This window comes from Trichosurus vulpecula, chromosome 1 (genome assembly GCF_011100635.1).
Source record: "Trichosurus vulpecula isolate mTriVul1 chromosome 1, mTriVul1.pri, whole genome shotgun sequence".
NCBI classification, from domain to species: Eukaryota; Metazoa; Chordata; class Mammalia; order Diprotodontia; family Phalangeridae; genus Trichosurus; species Trichosurus vulpecula.
The window spans coordinates 527410742-527435863 of NC_050573.1; the positions used below are offsets into that span (position 1 = coordinate 527410742).

The 25122-nt window shown below is 38.9% G+C and overlaps 1 pseudogene; it reads right to left on the reverse strand.

Annotated features, from left to right (window-relative positions):
• Window positions 1-6508: 6508 nt before the first annotated feature.
• Window positions 6509-23341, reverse strand: LOC118841304 (annotated as a pseudogene).
• Window positions 23342-25122: the final 1781 nt, after the last annotated feature.

Sequence of the window (25122 nt, forward strand, 5' to 3'; positions counted from 1 at the left end):
AATCCTTATGTCTCCACTAGCTTCATAACAGTACTACTATCAATAAAATTAGACATTTATACTGCCCTTTTAAGGTCTGCAAAGCACTTTACATACATTATCTAAATGTGCTCAAGTCTCTGATATCCTAAAACAAACTTCTTTTAATACTACTAATCCTCTGAACCACACACCCTCTCACCCCTTCTTATTGTCCATCTGCTTACTTACTCTCTTCCTAGTGTCCTGCCCATAATGACAACTTCAACCACCATGTCCAAGCTCAATAATGACAAAAGCGGAATGAGATCCCCATCTCCTGACTCTATGATTAGTGCTTTATTCCCATTACATAGGCTGCCTTAACCCAAACTCCTCTCTCCAAGATCAAGGCTGACCCCACTGATTAAATGGATCTTTTTTTAATCCCTTATTCTTTTTTTTCAGTAGCATTTGACAACTGTTGGCCACCCCTTTCCTGAAACACTTGATTGCCTTGGCTTTCATTATATAATCCTCATCTTTTTTTTTTCCCAATCCAACACCAAAAAAAAAAAAATGCTGTGCCAAGCACTTGTTATAGACTAGGCACTCTACTAGGAACTGGGGGGGAAAGACTGATTATAAAATAAACAAAATTCCCTTCCCTCAAGGAACTTACATTTTCCTGGACAGAAATAATCAATATGCAAATAAATACACAATAATTTCCTACATTTCTGAACAAATTTCCTGTCTCCAATGGTTTCTCATCCCTTTGAGCATCCCCAAAAGCTTTGTCCTCTTGTCTTCTCAATATATACTTATAATGAACTCACATACACTTATGGCTTCAAATATATAGGATCATATGGTTGAGATAGCTAGGTGGTTCAATGGATGGAACAGCAGACCTGGAGTCAAGGAGACCCAAGTTCAAATCCTGCCTCAGAAGCTAGCTGTGTGACCCTATGTGTGTCACTTAATCCATGTTTCCCTCAGTTTCCTCAACTGTAAAATGGGCATAATAATGACACCTATCTCCCAGGGTTGTTGTGAGGATTAAATGAGACAATGTTTGTCTCAAGCATTTAGCACAGTGCCTGGCACATAGTGTGGAATGGGACAGCAGGTAGAGAAAGATTAGTTTGTGTTTTGTTAATGAATAGTTAGGTAGAGATATTCATTGTTGTTTAATTGTTTTTCAGTTGTGTTTCAATCTTTGTGACCCTATTTGGGGTTTTCTTAGCAAAGACACTTGATTGGTTTGCCATTTCCTTCTCTAAGTCATTTTACAGATGAGGAAACTGAGGTAAGCAAGGTTAGACTTGCCCAGGGTCACATAGCTAGTAAGTGTCTGAGAGCAGATTTGAATTCAGGTCTCTCCAGCTATAGTAATGAGCATTGGTTAAGAAATCGCCTTGTGTCAGGCACTGTGCTAAACACTGCATAGACAAATATAGGCAAAAAGAAAGATAATCTTGCTTTCAGGGAGTTTACATTCTAATATGAGAAGCCAACACTCCAAGAGAGCTGAAAAGTGGGAATGAGAGAGAAGGAATGTATCTAGTGTAAGGACAAGGAAAAGCCTGAGTGAATAAAGGTAGTCTGGTCTGAGATTATAAAAAAAAATGGAGGCTCTAGAAAGAATTTGTCTATGGGAGAAAGGGGAATAAGGCTTGTGGAAGAATATGCTAGGTTGTATAGGTTGCAGAGGTGGGAGACTCTTCCAGGGAAAAAATTCATTAAGCTCTTTGAGAAGTTTAAGATTAGCTAGCAGTAGAGAGCCATGATTTTGAAATCAGACAGGGCCAGGTGGAGAATGGAAACTACAGTAAAATACTAAATTTAGGATTAGTTTTTTCTCTTTTATTTTACACACACATATTTATAGAATAAAACAAGCACTTCTATAACATAGTACAATAAAAAAGATAATTGTATATGAAGCTGCTAATCTACTAAGCACAACTTGCTATTCCTTTCAAATATGTAGCAAAATTATCATTTACATTTTCTTCTTTTTTTCTACTGTTCCCAACCCCGAACTAGAGATGACTACCATTAGACATAAATAGGTGTGTGTGTGTGTATGTGTTTGTAAAATTATCTTTTTATCAGTTTTCCTCTGGATGCAGTTGGAGTCTTTCATCAGATGTCCTTTATAGTTAATTTGTGTGTTTATAATAGTCAAGATAATGTATTCACTCAAAGTCATTCTTAAAACAATATTGCTATTACTGTATACGATGTTCTCTTGGTTCTGCTCATTTTGCTCTTCCTCATTTCATGCAAGTCTTAGAATGTTTTTCTAAGATCACTGAGTTCATTCTTTCTTGTAGCACAGTAATATTCTATCACTATTATATACCACAATGTATTCAGTTGTTTCCCAATTGATGAACATCTCTGCAATTTCTGGTTTATTGCCACCAGAAAGAATGCTGCTATAGTAAATTTAGAACATACTGGTTCTTTTCTTTTTTTCCTAATCATCTTTGAAAATAGACTAAGTAGTGGTATTGATGTGTTGGGGTCCTTACCACCCCAAATCCCAGGCCTTTGTCCAGCAAAGGCCCGATCTCACGGACAATGAATGAGGCGGGAGGCAAGATGGTGAACAACTCTGTTTATTCAGGTTAGTAGCAAAACTTTTATATCTTTGGTTACATAGGCACTAGGGCCTCCCTGGTTCCTCCTACTCTCCTCCCTTTTCCTTCCCACACTCTCCCATGATTCCCTTCTGATCAGGCAAGTCTGGACAAAGACCCAGAACTGCCACGTTGTCAACAAAGGCAAGACCCTTCCTCCTAGTACCATCTTGTCCCACCCTTACCTCAGAGCCCTGAGTTTACCTCAGCAGGCCCTGGACACGGAGGTCCAGTGAGGGCAGAGGTTGGCTCTAACTCACCCCGTTACATTAATGGGTCAAAGGACAGTTTAATAACTCTTGGGGAATAATTCCAGATTGCTCTCCAAAATGGTTGGGTCAGTTCACAATTTCACCAATGACTAATTAGTGTGCCAATTTTTTCACATCCTCTTCATTCCCCTTCTATCATTTTAGCCAGTCTGGTAGGTATAAAATGATATCTCAAGATTGTTTTAATTTACATTTCTTTAATCAATAAGGATTTAGAGCATTTTCATATGTTTATAAATTGTTTTGAATTCTTCACTGGAAAACAGCCTATTCATATCCATTGACCATTTATCAATTGGGGAATGACTTGTATTCTTATAGATTTGACAATGTTCTTTATATATTTGAGATAGAAGACCTTTATCTAAGAAACTACCTATAAATTTTCCCTAATTTTCTGTTTTCCTTCTGATCTTAACTACACTGTTTTCTTTACACAAAATCTTTTAATTTAATGTAATTGAAATTATCTATTTTGCCCCAAACTTTGCTTTCTCTCTTGTAATGAGTAATATATTCTATATTCTTCTAATTTTCTTGTAAAATCTCTCATCTCTCTTTAAATCTAGGTCACGTATCCATTTTTACCTTATCTTGGTGCATAGCATAAGATATTGTGCTAGACTCAGTTTTTGCCATACAGCTTTCCAGTTTTCCCAACAATTTTTACCAAATAATGATTTTTTATCCCCAAATTTTATGTCTTTACACTTGATAAATACAAGGTTTCTTTGCTGCTGTAAATCATATGTCTACTCTATTTCACTGATCTACCTTTTTGTTTCTTAACCAGTACCAGGTAGTTGTGACAATTACTACCTTATAGTATAGTTTGAGGTCTGGTACTGCTAAATCTTTTCCTTTACATTTTTTCCATTATTTTTTATATTCTTGATTTTTTGTTTTTCTGAATTAATTTTGTTATTTTTTTCTAATACAGCAAAAATGGTAATTTAATTGAAATGTCATTGAATATACAAATTAGTTTAAGTAAAATTCTCATTTTTATTCTATTGGCCCTGTGTATTCATGAACAATTAATATTTCTCCAGTTATTTAAATCTGATTTTATTGGTATAATTTTTTTCTATACTTTTGTTCCTGGATTTGCTGTGGCAAGTGTATTCCCAGGTATTTTATATTGTCAAGAGTTATTTTAAATAGGGTATCTCTTTCTATCTCTTCTTGAAGAGATTTTTGGGATGTGCTGATGATTTATGTAGATTTACTTTATATCCTGCTACTTTGCTAAAATGATCGGTTGTTTTGACCAACTTTTTTGTCATCAAAGTAAGATTCTATGGTCTGTTTTTTTCCTGCTGTTTGCTCATTTTCCCGGTTTATTACTTGACTACTTAATTCTTTATTACAGTAGGTCTCTGCCTCCAGTGTGGAGGGTGCACTGTCCCAAGCTTCAGGGGTTTTGTGCAGCTGTTTTCAGAGACACTTCTAGGGCAATGTAATTTTCAGTTCTTCCAAGGTAGTATAATCAAGGAGAGGTGTTTACTCCTCTCCTGGTCTGTGCTCTGGTCTGTGAGTGACCACAGGCACTCTTTTCTGCCTTGGAACTGTGAGGGGGATTCCTTCTCCACTGCCACCACAAGCTCCCTCACACTAGTTCTCCTCCTCACTTCTGGACTGCCACCCAGGATTTTGACCCAGATCCAAGCACAGGAAAAGCAAGAGAATACTACCTCAATGCCAAAAACTCAATCCATGCAATCCCCCTCTGATCAGCCACTTGATCCCACCACCATCTATAGACTGAGAGCTCCAGAGGCAGCCTCTGCTGCTGCTGCTGCTGCTGCTGCCACTGCCGCCACCACCATGGAGCTAGGGCCAGGCTGCACTACTCTCTGACCCATGTCTGACAGCTCTTTCCTACTGACCTTCTAAGTTGTCTTTGGTGTTTGTGGGTTGAGAAGCCTGGAAACCATCCCAGCTGCCAGTGATTCAGTCCCCCAAGGCCTGCTTTGGGTTCAAGTTTTGCAGTGCACTGTACTCCTCCCTCATCCTGGTGCAACAGACCTTTCCTGTCAACATTCCAGGTTGTCTTGGGCCGGAAATTTGTTTCACTTTGTCATTCTGCTGCTCTAGACTTTGTTTAGAGTCATTTTTTGCAGGTATTTGGAGGGATTTGGGGGAGATCTCAAGCAAGTCCTTGATTTTACTCCTCCATCTTGGCTCTGCTTCTTGGATTACTTTTATTTGATTTTTTAAATTACCTGTCTCTTGCTCTTCTCTCTCTGTAAAACAAGCTTAAAAAATTTATTCATTTGAGTTATAGGATCATTCCCCCACCCTCTGATTTTGTAAATGAGGAAATTGAGCCCTAGGAAATTTAAGTGATTTGTACAAGGTCATACAAGTGGTTAAGAATCAGAGGTGGAATTGGAATTCTGGTCCTCTAACTCCAAAAGCACTTTCTTTTATAGAAATGTCAAGATAAAGACATCCATAGCTTTAGGGTAAGGAAGTCTCACCATTTCTCCTCTCCCTTCATTTATCTGGGTCACCAATCAACCATTTGACCAGGTGAGTAAAATGACTATGCAGTTGCCATGGGACTTTTCAAGGACCAAGATTCACAGTGGAGGGAGTCACAGAGAAACACAAAGGATTCCCATGTGTTGCATTCTTCAGGACCAAGTCTTTAAAGAACAGACTGCTTTTTCATAGTGTTACTGTGTCTGGTCTCTCCTAATCATTTCGGAATCCTGTGTAGAGTTTGTCCCAACCTTACTCTCTGATGTATAGACATATATGTAATTTTTATCTTTCAGGTCAGGTATGAAAATCCAAATTAAGAGAGAGTGGCATTAATCAATATTGTTGAGCACACAGGCTGTTCAAGGTGCTGAGTGCTGATCACTGTGGAAGAGGCCTGACAAAAGACCTTTGACCTACTAGCAGGAATTTACAAGTTAAGTAAGGTAAGATTGGATAGAAATGCATAAAGACTTTAGAAGTTAGCATGTTTTAGACTGATCTTTGGGATGGGATTGGATGGGTTAAGGCAGTTGGTTAGAATTCTCCCCACTATTATTTTACATAGTTCTGGAAAAGATAATGACAACAGTAAGACAATAGAATTGAGTTAAAAGCATAAACATTGACAAAGAAGAGATAAAATTTCCCCTATTGTGTGAACAATAAGATGGCTTACATAGAAAATCCTAGACAATCTGTAGTTGGCCAATAGGAAGAGTTGAAGTCTTAAAATTCTGGCTTGCCTTTTGTGTTTATATGCTTTGGGGAAAGGAAGAATGGAGAGGAAGGTGCCCAAAGACTAAAGATAGAATTTGGGATACAATAATAGGCTCTCTTCACCCTGCCATGATCATGTGATTTCTAATGCTACTGCGAAAAAATGGTCAATTATCTACACATTGCCACATTTGAACTTTGCAAAAGCTTTGTGATGTGTCTATTACAGATATCATTATTCCCTCTTTACAGTGAGAAAACTGAGTCTTGGAGGAGTTGTGAGTTGTAGGTGATCACATAGCTAGTAAGTGTGAGGCAGGATTTGAGCACAGCATTCTATGCACTGTGTCACATGGCCTCTCAAACAGAATATATTTCATATGCATTTTCACAGAAATTTTCCAATCCTTATTCTTTTTTTTAAGAGGCTGGAGGAGTAATGAGTGAGAGAGGGCGAGTGAGGAGTCTTTTTTGCCACCAAGTCCTTGGTTTCTATTCCTCAGCATCAAGGGTTTTAGGCACAAGTTTCAGAATGATTGGCTTCTTGGGCTTCATCAAACCCCTATTGTCTACTTCCAAGGGAATCTGTAGAGGAAAACAAATGGAATGTACTGAATTACTTGATTCATTCAACAAGCATTTATTAAATGCTTACCAACAATATGCAAGGCACTATGGATGCTAGGATATGCTGGGAGCTAGGGAATGCAAAAACCAAAACTTAACCATCCATGCCCTCAAGGAGTTTACATTCTATTGAAGGGAAAATATGTTCAGAAATAAGTGTGTATATACATATATATACATATATGTGCATGTGTATGTCTGCGTGTCTGTGTCTATGCGTGTCTCTGCACATGTGTGTATGCATATTTGTTTGTGGACATTCAGAAAGAATATATAAAGTGATTTCAGTGGTGAGGAGGACACAAAAGCTTGAGAAGGAGGATTAGAAATGCCCTCAAGTAGGAATAGCATTTGAAATAAACCTTGAAAGAATCTAGAGATTTCAAGAGGTAAAACTGAAGAGGTTGTGCATTCAGGGATGAGAAATAGCACATGTATGATAAGCCTGGGTGAAGGTGAGTGGAGCCAGATCTCACTGGCTCTGATGATTGTGAAATTTTCACTGTGGAACTTACACCTCAGAAATCAGCAATTGCTATCAATCAGGATTTAATTTATTGTTTTGGTGATGGTCTAGACTTAAGAGAGTATTCATAATGCAGACTAAACCAAAATACATTCTGCTTCCCATGACCACCCAGTTATTAAGCATTTCCCAGTATGCCCCTCAATTGCTATATAAATGTGGCTTGAGTCGGCAGCATTCAGTAGAGGACTCGGAGAATGAAGTCATCACCAGATTGGAGGCCTGGTGACTATAGGACAACTACAGGAGAAATAACAATTATTATGTCAATCATATGCTGTTATACATTATCTATTGCATATGTAATAATGATGATTATAAGTGCCATTTACATAGCATTTTAAGGTTTGCAAAATGCTTTACAACTATCCTCTCATTTGAGTTTCATGACATCCTTGCCTATGATTCCTTCTACTTCTGAACCAGTGTGTTTAAATTCAAATAAAAACTGGGGGTCACTAAACCATACATAAGGATACTTGGTGGCAGCATATTGACTTAGTTTCAAGCTATAATGTTGTCTATGCATTACTGCATTTTTCTTATTTTGCTAAATATTTCAGAAATATATTTTAATCTGTGGCACATGTACACATATATACATAGACATATATGTGTATGTGTATATACATACATACATATACACATATATAATTTATTTTGCTGAATATTTCCCACTTACAGTTTAATCTGGGGTTTTTATATATTTTATTTATTTTGTTAAATATTTCCCAAGTACATTCTAATATGGAATTCAAAAAGAACGTTGCAGGTTGCATGGACCTTGTGTTTGACACTTATGCTCTTAAGCACTCTATAACTTGAATACTGCTCTCCACAGCTAATTGAGCCCAGCTTGGGGGCTCTGAAAAAGAACAAGAGAAGGTTTTCTGTGAAAAATCCATTCCAAAGGTCCCGTGTAGTTCTAAATTTCTATTCAATTCAATCTGACAAATATTTATTTATTTATTTGGGTGCCTACTACGCATATGGCACAGTGCTGGGCACTTATGTGGAACCCAAAGATGATGATCACTCCTTCTCTCCATCAAGAACGTATCATCCAGTACACAGGATAGGGCAGTTACAAAAACATTGCTCCAAGAGAGTGTAGGATATTTGCCATAAGAGCAATAGAAACAAAATTTTTAGTGTGTATATGTGTGCATGTGTGTGTGTGTGTAGGTAAGGTAGGGTGTGGTTATCAGGGAATGCTTCATAAAAGAGGTAACTAATTAAGAAGCTTTGAAATATTGGTGCCATTTCAACAGATGGGACTTCAGGGCAGGTGGCCAGGAGAAGGGAATTCCAGGTAAAATGGATGGCATAAGCCAAGACACAGGGGTGGGAGAACACAGAAGAGTTTGGAAATGTCGATCAATCACATTTGGTTTCAGTGTGTAGGTGCAGTGGGAGATAAGTCTGGAAAGATAGAATGAGGCCACATTGGGGGCCTTGAAGATCAGGCCAAGGAAGACTCAGTTTAGTAGGCAGTGGAGAAGCATCAAAGATTTTCAAGGAAAGGATTTGCTATTGACCATTAAACAATAGCTCTAATAACTCCTACAACTTAGAATATAAAATAAGGAGAAATAAGGTGTAGGATCCCTTCCAATCAACAATAAGTCAATTGAATGGTGAGTGATTATAAAGACCAAGAGAAAAACACTTCCCTCCTTCCACTGAAAAGTGGGAAGCTATAGGTATGGAATGTTGCATACATGTTCAGATGTGACTGATGTCAGTGTTTTTGCTGAATTTCTTTTCCTCAACCTTCAGTCTTTGGTACAAAGGAATGCTCAATAATGGTGGGGTATATTTGGAGATGAATGCAATATAAAACAAAAGTCATCAATATATGGGAGAAAATTGGATACATACTAAATTTAAACAGTAGATTCATATGTCTCTGGAGGAGCATGCATCACTTGCTAATAGGCTTAGCCTATTAAATACTAAGTCCAGAGATCCTGAGTTACAATTCCTTAAAACTCCATATGCAAAGAGAGATCAAGATTTCTCTAACCAAGGTCTCTTTGCAGGGTGCCAAGGGGAAATTCTATGAGATCTTGACTGGAGCAGTCTTCATGATCAGCATAGCAAACCTCCTTACCATGCAGTTCTATGACCCCAAATACAGATAGAGATGAGACGCTGTGCATCCCAGGGATGAGAAATAGCACATGTGTGATAGGCCTGGGTGAAGGCTTATCAGCTCTACCAGTTCCAAACTGAAGGAATACATATAGGTAAATGCATTTTCTCCCCTCTCGATCAAAACTGTACCCAAAGAACAAGTTGAAGAGAAAGGCCAAGAGAAGTTGAAAACCTACTTCATCTTGCAATTGGGTACAAACTTTATGGATTTTCTTCTTTTTTGTTCCCTCTTTCTCTTTTCCATTCCCCTTCACATTTAGAGGACCCATCAACCATACCTAGACCCATGTTATGAGAAATGGAAGTTTACTGAGAATCCAAGCTTGAAATAATGTTCACCCAAGGCAGCAAGTATAAGACTAGTTTATGTGATGATTAATTTATAGGAAGATTGGATGCTGAGCTTGGGAGGCTTCAGGGTCTAAGTATGGAGTGAGAAAAATCAAATTGGGCCACAAGTGTGGACAAGATCAGTTTCAGCATTCTTGTTCCAAGGAAAATGAATAAAAGGGGAGAAAGCTGTTGGGCTCTCAGTCTAAATACGCCAAATTTTAATTCCCAATAAAAATTAATTCCCAATTTCACAATCAAGATACCACATATTTAGTAGTCATATATACATAGATCATAGGATGTGAGAGCTGGGATGGAACTTACAGGTCATCCAGTCCAAACTCCTCATTTTACAGAGGATGAAACTGAGCCCCCTGCCCCCAGAGTTAAATGTCTTGTCCAAGGTCATACATCTTGTAAGTGAAAGAGCCTGGATTTGAACACACCAAACCCAACATTCTTTTCATTTTACAATGGATTGTGTTCAGAAGAGGTTCCTGGGGTCACAAAAGCATGAAGTTCCATGGATTATTTTTAGTGAGGAGAGCAGAAAACAACCAGCTCTCCCTCCAGAACAGGCAATCTCTGTAATTGCAGACAGGAATGTCGATGGTGAAACTTTTTTAAAACAGGTGAAAATTGGGCTAAAATGAACATCAGAGAAATCTTGAAGGAGAGAAGGCATTGGTACTACACAGAGTTTAAGGGGAAGAGGAAGGGATGCAAAATTTATAAAAGACATGGAGTCATTGTTTCCAGGCAACCAGAAAGCAGACTCTTGTCCCCACCCTTTTAAATATGGCCATATATATATAAAAGCACTGCAGATCTTTCTTAGCACCAGCTGGTGGCACTACCTCCTTCTCTAAATCTTGTGGTCTCCCTGTAGTTCCAGCTGCCTGGTCTCCCTTTTCAGCAGCATAAAGTTCAGGACAATTCCCCTAATTGCATACCATAGGGAAGGCACTCAATGTCATTGCCACCTGTCATAATGCAACCTGGGTTAGTTCTAGGTATAGACTTGACTGTTAAACAGAGGGAAGTGGGTCATGATTCAGTTGTCTCAGGAGGCCAGAATTCCTTTCAGAATTTGCTATGCACAAAGGCTATGCTGTTTATTTATTCCCCTATGAATGTATTGGATGAAAACCTCTGTTTGAGGGAAACACAGGCTGATTTGTAAAGCTAATTTAAAAACAGCTCTGGGTTTGGAATCAGAACAGCTAGGTTCAAATCCCAGTTCTTCCTTTCACTAATTTATAACAACAGGAATGGCAACTTTATTGTTATTATTATTGTTATTATTAACCAGCTTCCCATGACAAATAGAGAGCTGGCTTCAGCAAGACCAGGTGAAAGTTGCTCTTCTCACACACTGGTTATATGACTGAGCAAGTTTTTTTTTAACATCTCAAAGCTCTAGGCACTCTAAGACATTAAATTTCAGAGATGATGCTTACTTGCATTAGTAGAGGCAGTTCTTCATACCAATGAAATCATAGGTCCAGTCCTCATCCTTACTATCATCATAATCACTACTGTTAACATGTGGATTTGTACAAAGAAGATACCAACCTTTGCCCAACCTTGAGGGCTTGTCCCTGACTGAAGTTGCACTTAATACTACTGCTACAACCCACACCTGGGCCTTCTAAATCTTGGTCAACTCCCTGACGCCAGAGTCTCTAAAGCCATCACTGGTTCCTGCCTCATTTGTCAGGTTTTGACCCCACAATGATGCCAGAATAAGACTTGCTCATAACCACAGCTGGGAAATTACATTTTATTTTCAACACATCTTTATCCTTCTTGTTGCTGATTTGCCTGGCCCTGGGCCAGTATCCCCATGGCTCTGGTTTTAATATCTGGCTATAAACCCTCCCAGTGTTACAACTACTTGAAGCTGGTCCCATTGTCATTGTCTTCGATGCAGTTAATTAAATTCCATGCACAGTATATGGCCCCACATCATAAAGACTCCCTGCCTGGAGATGCTGAGGCTAACTGTCTATGGTCCATGTCCCATAGAAGCATCCTGATTACCTTTTCCTGACAGTCTCAACAAGTGGCCCTCTAAAGTTAACCAGCCCATTGCCTTCCCTTCACACACCTTTCAGGATAGAAATCTTTAGGTTCTCTGCATCATGATGCAGAACATGTAGAGGGATCATCACCACTGTCCCCTTGGGAATGGTTGTAACAATGATCTCACCAGTTTTCTCACAGGTCCTCTCCAAATATCCTCCCAGGGGGAAGAGCCTGAGTGTCTCATTCACCATCATGTCCAGATACTGCATCTGGAAGATGGTATCGTGGGTGGGGGCTGCCTAAGGAAAGAAGTCAATATTTGCAGAAATGAAATCCATCTGCAAATATCTATCAGATGCTTACTACATGCAAACCAGTGCTTTAAGAACAATGGTGGGCACCCAACAGATTAATCCAGTGTGATAATTTTAAATAATGATTCATTTGGCAGCTAGGTGGTACAGTCAAAACAGTCCTAGACCTAGAATCAGGAAGATATGAGTTCAAATCCATACTCAGACACCTACCAGCAAATCACTACACCTCTATATGCCTCAGTTTCCTCATTTGAAAAATGAGGATGGAAATGGCATCAACCTCCTACATTGTCATGAGGATAAAATGACATAATGTTTCTAAGGCATTTTGCACACTTAAAGTGCTATATAGATGACTCTTTATGGAAGCAAGAGCCAACCATGGGCTCAGGCCTGGGGACCATGTTTTGGGAGATAATAAGACCTTCAAAACACAGTTCCAGCACATAAAGAATTAATAGTTTATAATCATTCCCGAATTAGTGGAATTAGTGCTAAGTACTAGCCTGTCACTGCTAGAATAGATATTTTCTTCCTACCTCAATGCAGGTATAATAGCACATAATGAATATGAATCCAATGAGATGTTCATCCATTCATCATTCATTCATTCATACCTCTCTTATTGCTTCATTGGCTATGCACATATTCTTCTACTTTAGTCAAAAGAAAAACATTGAGTATTTCTGTGGGTGGAGAAATGATGAGATTCTGAAATCATTCATTCAATCAGCTTTGAGGGAATGTTTTTGCAATATCTTGCTAGCTTTGAGCAACTGTACTTTAAAATGTCATAAGTTCAGATACAATTAATTTGGAGTTCGTGATACTTTGGACAAAGTGGGAAGATAGCTTATCTGAGCATTGTCTGTGAAAGAAGGGGTTGCTAAACAAATGAATGGTGTAAAAGAGTTTACAAGCAAAATATTTGAAAAGGCAGGAAAGAATAAACAGTTTTTAAGTAATTTAGAAGACCTCATTTGCTTACAATTGCTGTGGTAATTATATCATTATTTAGTCATCAAACATTCCCTCCTAGGACCTTCACTGGACAACGCTGCTAGCTTATTAGCAGTTACTACGTACATTGCAAAGGAATATAGCTAATACTTCTTGGAAAATAGGCACTCAGATTGATTTTGCACCCCTTGGTCTAAATCAGTAAGGCTTTACTGCTTTGGGTTAAGTAGACAACACTGATACTACACATTTGCTATGGCAGATAGTATTGCATTGGGTGGTTCTCATTTGGTGCACAAGAGAGCTTTTGGCTGATTCCTCTATCTTTCTCACAGCAATTTCCGGGAAATATTATATATCAGGAATAAGTTTGCTTTATTTCCAGCACATGCTGTATCACCCCCCACCCTCTGTGGGTTCATATATTCTGTAGTCTGTGTAATGTCACTTAGTCCTAGGTTAGCAATAGTCTTGAACTGTGCCATTCTTTGTTTCTCTCACCATTTCTGATCCATAGCGGCCTTCAATAAATACTTCTTGGTTACTAAATGTTTATTAGATGGAGTTAATTGATTTCTTTTGTCTGATGATAGCATAAACATATCTTATCTATTTCTAACTTTGGGAAACCCTGTGTTATACAACATACTTAGATTTCAGAGGCATCATGTTCAAGTGGCTGTGAAACAGATTTTGAAACTACAAAAATCTGAGGTCAAGTCTCCACCCTGAAACCCACTGGCTGTAGGACCCTGAGCAATTTATTTAACCTCTCAGAACTTTAGGCAGCTCTCTATAACTATGATTTGTATGAAGGTACTGATCTACATGGGCAAAAGAAGTTCCTCCATAGGATCTCTATTCACTAGTAGTACACCACTGAAATGACAGGTTCACTCTTTTTCCTTCCCCTGCTTAGACTCAATTCAATTTTAAGACTTAATAAGAAGTATTAACCTTTGGGAGAATCTGATAGTACTACTGGCCTTGAAGGCAAGGTAATGGGCAGAGAAGAGGCACCTTCCAATATCTATATGTTGCTGACCTTATCTTCCCATTGTCAGAGGGAGGGAAGAAGGGAGAGAGGGAGAGAGAGAGAGAGAGAGGGGGAGAGGGGGCGAGAGAGAGAGAGAGAGAGAGAGAGAGAGAGAGAGAGAGAGAGAGAGGGAGAGAGAGAGAGAGAGTTTTCCATTCTGGGTAAATAAACAATAAACACATTTTCACTTTTTAGTTACTAGATGTTTATTAGATTGAGTAAATTGATTAAACTAAATAAGCATTACTTGCCTTTTTTTACCTTTTGGGGTTGAGTACTTTCTATTTCCTCATGGAGTTTCTTCTGGATTTCAGGATGAGTGGCTAAGATGTAAACTGTAAAGGTGAGGGCTGAGCCAGGAAGAAGAAAAAACACTTGAGAAACCATCTCCACTTCAGTCAGAGCCTTAGGGAGAGAATCAAGTTATGAATGTGAGAGAAACTCAGCCCACCATTAGAACCCTGGATTGTACCTGAATTCCTAGTCAAAAGGAAATATTTCAGTCTGGATCTTGGATGGGTACAGCTTTGCTCATTGATTAATCAGAGCAAAGTGTCATGTAAAATTTATTGTTTCTCTCAAGTCCTTGTGAAATGTTCATTTGCCATAGATGAAATTAATTCAAAGTTGAATCTTACTAGGTTCTGATGGAGGCTTTACGAAGCCATTCAGCCAAGTACAAGAGTACAATAATTATATTGTAAAGAATTTTGTAATGGGAGGACAATAGTAAAACAAAAATCATAGAATAATGGAATTCTGAAGTGGAAGGGATCTTAGAGATCATATACTTCAACATACTCATTTATAAAGAAAGAGATTGAGGATCTGAATAGTTAAGTGAGTTTGCCCAAGGTCACACAGCTACTAATAGATACAGGACTAGGATCCAGGTCTCCAAATTCTAAAGTCCATACTCCTCGAAAAAATTCTTTTGATGCCTGATTTTGCATCAATAATACTTCCTTTGAAATCATGATTGAACTATAATGGAGCATCGTTGAAATTGTTGCGTTTATATTTATGTTCCTATTCAGTGACTCTCATCATGACGTTACCTTTTGGAGAGTTAGTTATTCATCTTTTTAGATCCAGGGTCATTTGTGGCTTGGGAATCAATCATTAATTGTAGGAAATCCATCCAATCCTGGTAACAGAGATAGGTTAAGAAAGCAGAAAAACAGGTTGAAATGACTAAAGTCATATAAGCTGCATTATTCTTTCATGGACTCCATCTTTTTTCTGTGGCCTAATCATAAAACTTTCATATTGAAAAGACTGGTAGAAAAGAAGGCCAATGTTTCTTAGAGATTTCCAATATGTGTTTTACTTTAGAATTCACTAAAACTTGACAGGAAGAGGGTGCTTTTCTTGTCTCCCCAGCACCCCATCTAGATTTCCCTGGTTTGATCCTCTGGCCATCTGTGCCCTCACAACACTAACCTCACAGAGTTGGCTATATGCAAAACCATGGTGTAGGTAAGGCTTGTTTTTCAGATCCGATCCTTCTAGTTCCTCTCCAAGCCTACCACATGCCCTCATACCATCTCCTGCACATCTTTTCTAAATAAACTCAACCTACTTTCGTGACGAAAAAGATAAAATGAACTAATTCATATTAAAAAGTTAGCTACTGATCGCTCCTTCAAGGAATAGGTGGCCAAGTTACAAGTAAAGTTCAGGATCATGCATATAATTTTAAAGCCAGCAAAAAATAAAAATAACAGCCTGGATAGAAATCCCCATTTAAACAATGATTTTCAGGAGAATTTAAATTTAAATTCTAAATTTTAATTTTAATTAAAATCTAAATTTAAAACAGAGAAATGCAGCTGACAGGCAGGACCCTGGCTATCTCCATTGCTCCCAACCAAAAGGGAAAGAGAAAGAAAGGCAAGAGAACAAAGATTTGTTATATGCCTACTATGTGCCAAGACACTGTACTAAGAGCTTTACAAATGATATCTTTACAAATATTTTTTGTGAAAAAAAAACACTGGGTCTTCAATTGGTTGCAGTTTAAATTGTGTGAATTGATATGGAATGAAGTGAGGAAAATCAGAAGAATCTCTACTGTCTATTAGTATTTCTAGTATAACACCAACACTGCAAAAATGAACAACCATTAGAGGCCTAAAAACCAATATCAATAGAATAATCAACTATGATTCCATGTGCAGTAGAGATGTGGTTTTGGATATGACCAATATAGAGATTTGTTTTCTTGACTATGAATATTTGTCATAGTGGTTTCTTTTTTCCAGTGAAGAAGGAGAGGGTAAAAATTTAAATGCTTATTAACTGAAAAAATTAATTTTAAATTTTAATGGAAAAAAAACTCTTAGCTTAAGAATGAAACTCTACAGGAGTGATTTTTGATGGCAGTAACAGGATGCAAGTGAGATATTCTTCATAGTACTCCTCCAAGTCATGCTCCAGCATGGCATAGCTTTCCTAAGAGAATCTTCTCCATCTTCACCCTGTGTAAAACCTTAAAATGTGTAGGGAATCCTAGATATTGAATCAAGACTTGGATTATGAAAAAGACATAACTGGGATTGGTAGCAGGCACAAAAGGGACTCCAAAGGATTATCAGGATTCTGTCCCCTGCTTTATGCTAGCAACTAGTAAACTATGAGAGCTTTAAGGATTATGACAGCAGAGTCTATTGAAGAAGATACTCTGTCTTTGTCTCCCTCTCTCTCTCTCTCTCTCTCTCTCTCTCTCTCTCTCTCTCTCTCTCTCTCTCACACACACACACACACACACACACACACACAGGATGTTAGAGTTAGAGAAAAGCATAATTACATACTACCCTGCCTCATTTTCCAGAAAAACCAGGCTCTAGAGAAGGTTGGTAACTTGCCTGAAGTCACATAGGTAATTAATTATTGGCAGGATGCAGAACAGAACCCAAGTCTCTTGACTCCCAGGCATCTACGAACACTCCATTTTCTTTTACATTATAAAATCACCCAAAACTGAATATGCCTCCTCAGTTCTTTTCAGTTCCATAAGCTGAGCAGGCATGTTGATGCTGCCTTAATACCAGATCTGAAATAGATTTATTGGATGTTTCTACCACATTGGACAAATATTTAAATTCTTTGTGCCTCAGTTTCCTCAGCTGTAAATAAGAGAATTTGATTAGATAACCTCTCAATTTCCTTCCAGCTCTAAACCTAGGATCTTATCAAAAAACAAACAAAAGTACATCTTTTCACCAAAATGTTTTCCCAGACCCAAATTTCAGCAAAGCTGCCTCCATATACTCTAGGGATACACCTACCCTGCTGTTGCTCTTTTGCCAGTCTGCCACAATATGCCATATTGCATTCACAAGAAAGTTTGAATGTCTTTTAGAGAAGAAACATACATTCATTTTTTTCAAATATGGGCATAACACAAGGAAGCACCACTAGTGAAAATGGCAAAAGAAACCCATTAGTATAATATGAAAAAGTAAGAAAGAGGCTTTTCAGAGATAATTTATAGTGACAATGATGAGACATGTGGCTAAGTAGGAAAAATAAGAGGAGACATTAGGGAGGTCATTATTTTGAGATCAATCTTAGTTCCAACTCAAGTCATTTAATACTATAGGAATATAGTCTAAAAGAACATTGCTTCCGGACCTGGGTTATACTTTTGTCTCTAATGCTTACTACCTGTGTGACCTTGGACAAGTCACTTCCTCTCTTTAGGTTTCAGGTTCTTTTTCTGTAAAATGAAGGCATTTTATTAAATGATCTTTGAGGTCTCTTCCAGGTGTAAATCTATGATCCTGCAATCCTCTGACTTTTTTCAATGATCTGTCTATATGATTATTAAGAACAGATTCTAATTCCATGAAATTTGGTGAATTGTTGGACTAATGGACATAGTGAATGAGACAGAATTCAATGGAATAGATGTTTTTTGTGTGTGCAAAAGTCTATGTTAAGCGTATAGAGCAGAGGTTCTCAACCTTGTTAGAATCATGGACCCCTTGGACAGGCTGGTGAAGCCTATAGGTATTTCTCAGAGTAATAGTTTTAAACACATAAAATAAAGTTAAAGGGAATCAATTATATTGTAATTTAGTTATCAAAAAGGTTTCTTTTTTAAGTTCATGAGGCAGCTGGAGTCTCAGTGGACCTCACGAACTGCCCAGAATCTGGGCAAGTCACTTACCCTCTGTTTGTCTGGAAAGAGAAAAGGATCTACTACATCCACTGGAGAAAGAAAAGACAAATGACTCCAGTATCTTTGCCAGGAAAACCACATGGACACTTTGTCCATGGGGTCATGAAGTATCAGACATGGCTGATTGACTGAATAACAACAACAAAGTTCATAGACCTCAGATTAAGAATATCTAGTCCATAGTAGTCTATAGGAGTCAGGACTATTTCGATGTTCTCCTAATAAGTATTCCCACCTTCTCTCTCCCTCCTCACCTTCTAATTCATCCTTCCTACTGCTACAAAGGTAAAGTCCTTGCACTTCTAGTCACTCCTCAGCTCAAACCTCTGTAGTGGCTCCGTACTGCTTACAGAGTAGTATTCCAACTCTTCTACTTAATATCCAGTGCCCTCCAAAATCTATTATTTAATTCCTCTCTAAAAAACTCAATTTACTAGCCAAACTGGACTGCTTTTTATCAACTGAATACACCATGTGCTATTCCTCCTTTATGTGACTTGCCAAGTTGCCCTGGCTCTGCCTTTAACATCCTGCATTTTTCCTTCCCTAGTTAAATTCCTATTCATCCATTAAAGTCCAATTCAAATGTTACTTCCTTCAGAAATTCATTCCTTTTATTTCCAAGTAATAAGAATTGTTCCCTTCAGACCATAGATACTACTTCATTTTATATCTTGTTAAAGTGCTTGTTGTGTTATACTGTATGTGTATCTTATGTCTGAATCAGATGGTAAGTTACATGAAGGCAAGAACAGTAAGTCACAGACACTTCAAATGTCCCTCAAAGTCTAGGAGAAAGCCTTATGCTTTAGGTGCTTAATATGAGAACTGAAATGCATTGGAGGATCAAGGGGGCGTGGAGCCAAGATGGTGACTGGAAAACAGGGATTGGTTTAAGCTCTCCCCCAAATCCCTCCAAACACCTGTAAAAAATTGCTCTGAAAAAATTCTAGAGCTACAGAACCCATGAAATAACAGAGGGAAACAAGTCTCCAACCCAAGACAGGCTGCATGGTCACTGGGAAGGGTCTATCACACTGTGCTGGGAGACCGCAGCCCAGCATGGGCCATGCCAGGACCAACCAGATGAGGAGTGAGGCAGAGCAGGACTTAGGGCCCTGAATCACTGAGCTGTGGCAGTTACCAGACTTCTCAACCCACCAACACCAAAAGCAACTGGGCAGGTCAGTGGGAAAACTGCTAGATCAGTGTGAGAGAAGTGCACTATCAGGCCCCAGCCCCAGGGAAGTGGAGGTGGTATGGCCAACAGGAATTTCCCATGGCTGCTTCCAGAGCTCCAGCTGTGGCTGCTCTTCTGGCCTCAGGCCCACCTGGTGGGAGGAATCAAAGGGCAGATAAGAACAGGAGTGCAGGGATTGCTTTGCTAGCACAGAGGCAGGGTTCTCTTGCTTTTCCCTGCTTAGGTCTGGGTCTCAGTCCTGGTTGGTGGTTGTTGGGGGAGGAGGAGCGCTGGTGTAACAAAGCATGCAGTGAAGTAGCTCTGAAAACAGCAGTGCAAGGCCCCTAAAGCTTGGGGCAAAGTAGTCTCCATGCTAAAGGCAGTCATACCTTGACAAAAAGCTCAAGAGTCAAGTAGTTGCCTGGGACTCAGACTCAGACTATAGAATCTTTTTTGATTACAAAGAAGATCAAAACATACAGCCAGAAGAAGTCAGTAAAGTCAAAGAGCCTACATCAGAAACCTCCAAGAAAAATATGAATTGGTCTCAGGCCGTGGAAGAGCTCACAATGAATTTGGAAAAGCAAGTAAGAGAAGTAGAAGAAAAATTGGGAACAGAAATGACAGTGATGCAAGAAAGTCTTGAAAAACAAGTCAACGACTTGCTAAAGGAGACCCAAAAAAACTGAGGAAAATAACACATTAAAAAATAGACTAACCCAAATGGCAAAAGAGCTCCAAAAAACCAATGAGGAGAAGAATGCCTTGAAAGGTGGAATTACCTAAATGAAAAAGGAGGTCCAAAAGACCACTGAAGAAAATACTACTTTAAAAATTAGAATGGAGCAAGTGGAAGCTAGTGATTTTGTGAGAAATCAAGAAATTATAAACAGAACCAAAAGAATGAAAAAAATGGAAGACAATGTAAAATATCTCATTGGAAAAACCACTGACCTGGAGAATAGATCCAGGAGAGATAATTTAAAAATTATTGGACTACCTGAAAGCCATGATCAAAAAAAGAGCCTTGACATCATCTTTCAAGAAATTGTCAAGGAAAACTGCCCTGATATTCTAGAACCAGAGTGTAAAATAGAAATGGAAAGAATCCACCAATTGCCTCTTGAAAAAGATCCCAAAAAGAAAACTCCTAGGAATATTGTAGCCAAATTCCAGAGTTTCCAGGTCAAGAAGAAAATATTTGTTTGAATAATCCAGGGTAGCAGTTTCTGTGGGGGTATAAGATTCACCCACATCCAGCACCCAGAAAGCTGCCAACAGCACAGGTTCTTTTGCTCTGCTTAATTAAGGAAAGCAAGGTGAAGGGGTTGACGAGCTTACTTTTAATTCAGCATTCAAATATCATTCATTTAGCTCAGGGGAAAAGGCCAGCACCCTGAACTTCAAAACAAAATGCAAACAAATTACAAACATCAAGTCTGATTCAATCCCAACACATAGTTACCAGAGTTCAACAAAGTTTCAGCATCTGGGTTTACAAGCTGGAGGGCTCCTTAGCTACAGCTGCCCGGAGTCTCCTCATCAACACCATCTCCAGAGCACTGCACAAATGGTTCTGCCCTCCCTTCTTATAGGGCTTCAGACATCAAACATCATCTGAACCACCAGAGCTCAGGCTCTGGTGATTGGTTCTTGAGTTGGCCCCTCACCTTAGGACCCTGGGAGGTTCACATCCACATGGATTACGTTAACACATAATGGGGTTTGGGCCTGGGGCTAAGCACCTAGTAAGGCTCACTGAGATAAATTAAGTCACTCAAAGAAAACAAAGGCCATTCTGGTTACAATATTGCAAGTAATCAGTAAGAAACAATTTGAGTATAGTGGAAACACAATCAGGATAATACAATTTCTAACAGCTTCTACATTAAGGGATTGAAGGGCTTGGAATATGATATTCTGGAGGTCAATGGAGCTAGGATTAAAACCAAGAATCACTTACCCAGCAAAACTGAGTAAAATATTCCAAGGCAAATTATGGATTTTCAATAAAATAGAGGGCTTTCAAGCTTTCTTGATGAAAAGACCAGAGCTGAATAGAAAATTTGACTTTCAAATACAAGAATCAAGAGAAGCATGAAAAGTTTCCTGGGAATGGCTTGGGGAAGACCACGGACAATTGCTACCAAACAGAGTGAGAATATATTCACTACCATGCAGCAACAAGTAGGGAACATCTTGTAGCTGGCATCCATGGCCTGGCTCATGGTATCATTGGTGGATTGACTAGTATAGTAACCTCAATGGTAGAAGGTGTGAAAACTGATGGGGGAGTCAGTGGTTTTATATCTGGCCTTGGAAAAGGCCTCATTGGCATGGTGACCAAGCCAGTGGCAGGCACTCCAGATTTTGCATCAGAAACAGCTCAGGCAGTGAGAGACACAGCAACACTCAGTGGCCCCAGCATGGAAACCCAGCTGCTGTACAGGGCCCCAAGAGCTGGTTCCTAGGTACTCAAAGAGCCAGACTGATGGACAGGAGCAGTTATTCAGATTGACTGACAACATTCAAGATGAGTTCTTCATAGCTGTAGAGAACATCGACAGCTACTGCATCCTCATCTCCTCCAGAGCTGTTTACTTCCTCAAAAGTGGAGACTACGTCAATTGAGAGGTCATCGTTCTGGAAGTCTGCTATGACAACTTCTACCACTGCCTTGTCTCCAAAGACCACGGGAAGGTGTATGTGCATCTGACCAAGAAAGCAGTGAAAACAAGTAGTAGAGTCATGATTCCTGGACCTTCCCATCAGAAACCAATGGTCCACATGAAATCAGAGGTGCTTACAGTCAAATTACCCCAAGAAATAAACTATGTCAAAAGCCTTTACTATGAGCAACAACTTATGTTGAGACTCAGTGAGAATCAAGAGCAGTTGGAGCTGGACTCCTGAAGAAACCCTCCTGCCTGAAAGAGAAAGAGAGTGAGAGTGAGCAAGAGAGAGTGAACGAGAGAGAGAGAGAGAGAGAGAGAGAGAGAGAGAGAGAGAGAGAGAGTGGCCATCAGACACCAGCCCCAGAGCCGTTGGGCTGAAGAAGCCCATTCTGTTGGCCAAATAAATCGGTCAAGAACCATGCGGACAAACTATTCTTGAGAAACAAGAGAAAGTGAGCCATGTTGAGAAGAAAAATTCAAATGGAAATCCACATTCAATATTTGGGGGGACTTTAAGATTATGGGAAAATAATTTTTTAAAAAGCTGTTGGTTGAATAGCATCAAAAATACGCATCTGAAACAAGCTTAGCTTTCAGATGGCCCTGTATTTTGTTAACATGTATATATGTACAACTGTATGCTTGTAAATATATGAGAAAGTTTCAGAGCAGGACCTGTAGTGTGTATAAAGGTTTGTTTACTGTAAAGAAATTAAAATTATATCGAATATTCAAAAAAAGAAAGAAAGAAATGCACTGGAGAATCTTAAGGGGAGCATGGGAGATATCGGATTTACAGAAGTCACTATAGCTCTAAGTCAAATAAAGTATAGAAATATCTGTGAGAAGGGCAGAGCTCTCAAGAATTCAAAAGGAAATCCTGGTTGAGAAAAATTCCAATGAAGCCTCTTTGCAATGTGCTGATAAGCAAGTGTATGATGAGAAAGTGAATATCAGCTTGGAGTTTAGAAAAGAAAAATGATGGAAGCTTGCCTGGGGGTCTCAAGTTTTTAGGCTAAGAGAGACCTAACAATACCTAAATAGAAAAGGGAAAGAGTCCTTGGAGAGCCAAGCAGAGTGAAATATTCTATAACCTTGGAAAACGAGTCTATCAGGCCCTAAATGTTACTGAATCATCACAGTGAACACTGAACTTGGAATCAGAAAATCCTAGCTCTTCTTCCTCTGTGTCCTTAGGTAAGTCATTGTTATTACTTGGACCCATTTTCACTGAATTTAGAGTCAGAAAATCCTGAATTTTCTTCCTCTGTGTCTTTAGGTAGGTCGTTTCCCCTCCTTGGACCCATGTCTGCATTTCAAAAATAATGATTTGCAACCCTGAATCCAAGGATTCAATAGATGATTTTTAATGAGCCTGTCTCCCATGCCAGAATTTTTTCATTCTCTATGTAATGATGCCTTTTCTAAATGGAAACAATGGTGGCAAAAACCATGGCCCTGGCGGGTGGTTTATGGCTCCTACATTCTAGTCAAACTAGCCTAGCTTTCAATCCATTCCCTGAATTTGGCCCTCCATCTCTCACCTCCATGCCTATATATCCCTTGGTTCCCAGAATTCATTTCCTCCTCATTTCATTTTCTGAAAATCCTTGGTTTCCTTCAAGGCTCAGTTTATGTTCCATCTCCTACAGAAGGCCATGTTTGATCACTCTGCCATGCATGTGTGTGAGTGATTTCTCTTTTCTCTCGTCATGTGTATTCATTCAACAAACTATTAAGTACCAACAAAATACACAAAGACCATAAAATGTTAGGGATACGGATAAAAAAGAAAAACTGTGCTTGCCTTCAAGAAGCTGACATTCTATTGGTAGAAAAACCATATACACAGATATTTAAATGTAAAATGTGAACAAAGTACATACAAAATTTGTATGTTGCGTCTCCTGTAAAAGGTCAGCTACATTGCACAGTGGATAGGGCAATGGTCCTGGAGATGGAAGACCTGAGTTCAAATCCAGCCTCAGACAATTACCAGCTGAATGACCCTGGGCAAGTTAATTAATCCTTGTTGCCTTGGTTTCCTCATCTGTAAAATGAATTGGACAAGGAAATGGCAAACAAAACCAGTATCTTTGCCAAGGAAACTCCAAACGGAGTAATGGAGAGTCAGACATGACTGAAATGACTGAACAACAATGGTGATACCAATCCCTTATGGAAAATAAGTTCCTTGAAGGTAGAGACTCTTTTGTTTGGTTTGGTTTTGTCTTTATATCCAAAGCATATTCCACCATGCCTTGCACAGCAGACCTTTAATAAATCCCTTTTAGATTGGATCGATTTCCCAATTTGTCCGTCCAAATGTTCTGCCAAAATACAACGTCATAGTGATAATGACAGCCAGCACATATATAGTGCTTAAAGATTTGCAAAGCATTTTGCACATATTATCTCATTTGAGTCTCACAACAGCCCTATGAGGTAGGGGCTATTATTGTAACCATTTTATAGAGAGCTTAGGCCAACTTACCCAGCTAGTCTGAACCAAGGCTTGAAATCAGTTCTTTCTCACTCCAAGTACATCATTCTAGCCACTAAGCCACCCAGGTGGCTCAGGAAATTAAGGATTTTTCACTGACATGAGAAATGCATTCTATGCTTTGTGCCTGGAACAGTGCTATCAAGTGTCTTTAATTTTACTTGAATATTGGATTATTCTCCTACTCTGAGAAATTGACTTACTCTTGTGGAACTATACAAAGCCTGAAGTTGGGAGTAAGCAGAGTGTCTTTAATGCAGTTGATGTCCAGGCCAAAAAAAAATGCTGGTGATGACATCCAGGCTGTAGGCCCCAGAGATACTGTAGAGAGAAAAAAAAAACTTTGAATAAAAAAAAGAAATCCAAACCGGATGGACTTCCAAGAGCCAAGTTGGCAGAGTAAGCAGTAAGTTGTTTTCATTCTCCTTTACTGACCTTGAAAAACCCAGAAAATACCACCCTGGCAAAAATCCTGGAACAGTGAAGGCATCAGACAGACAGGG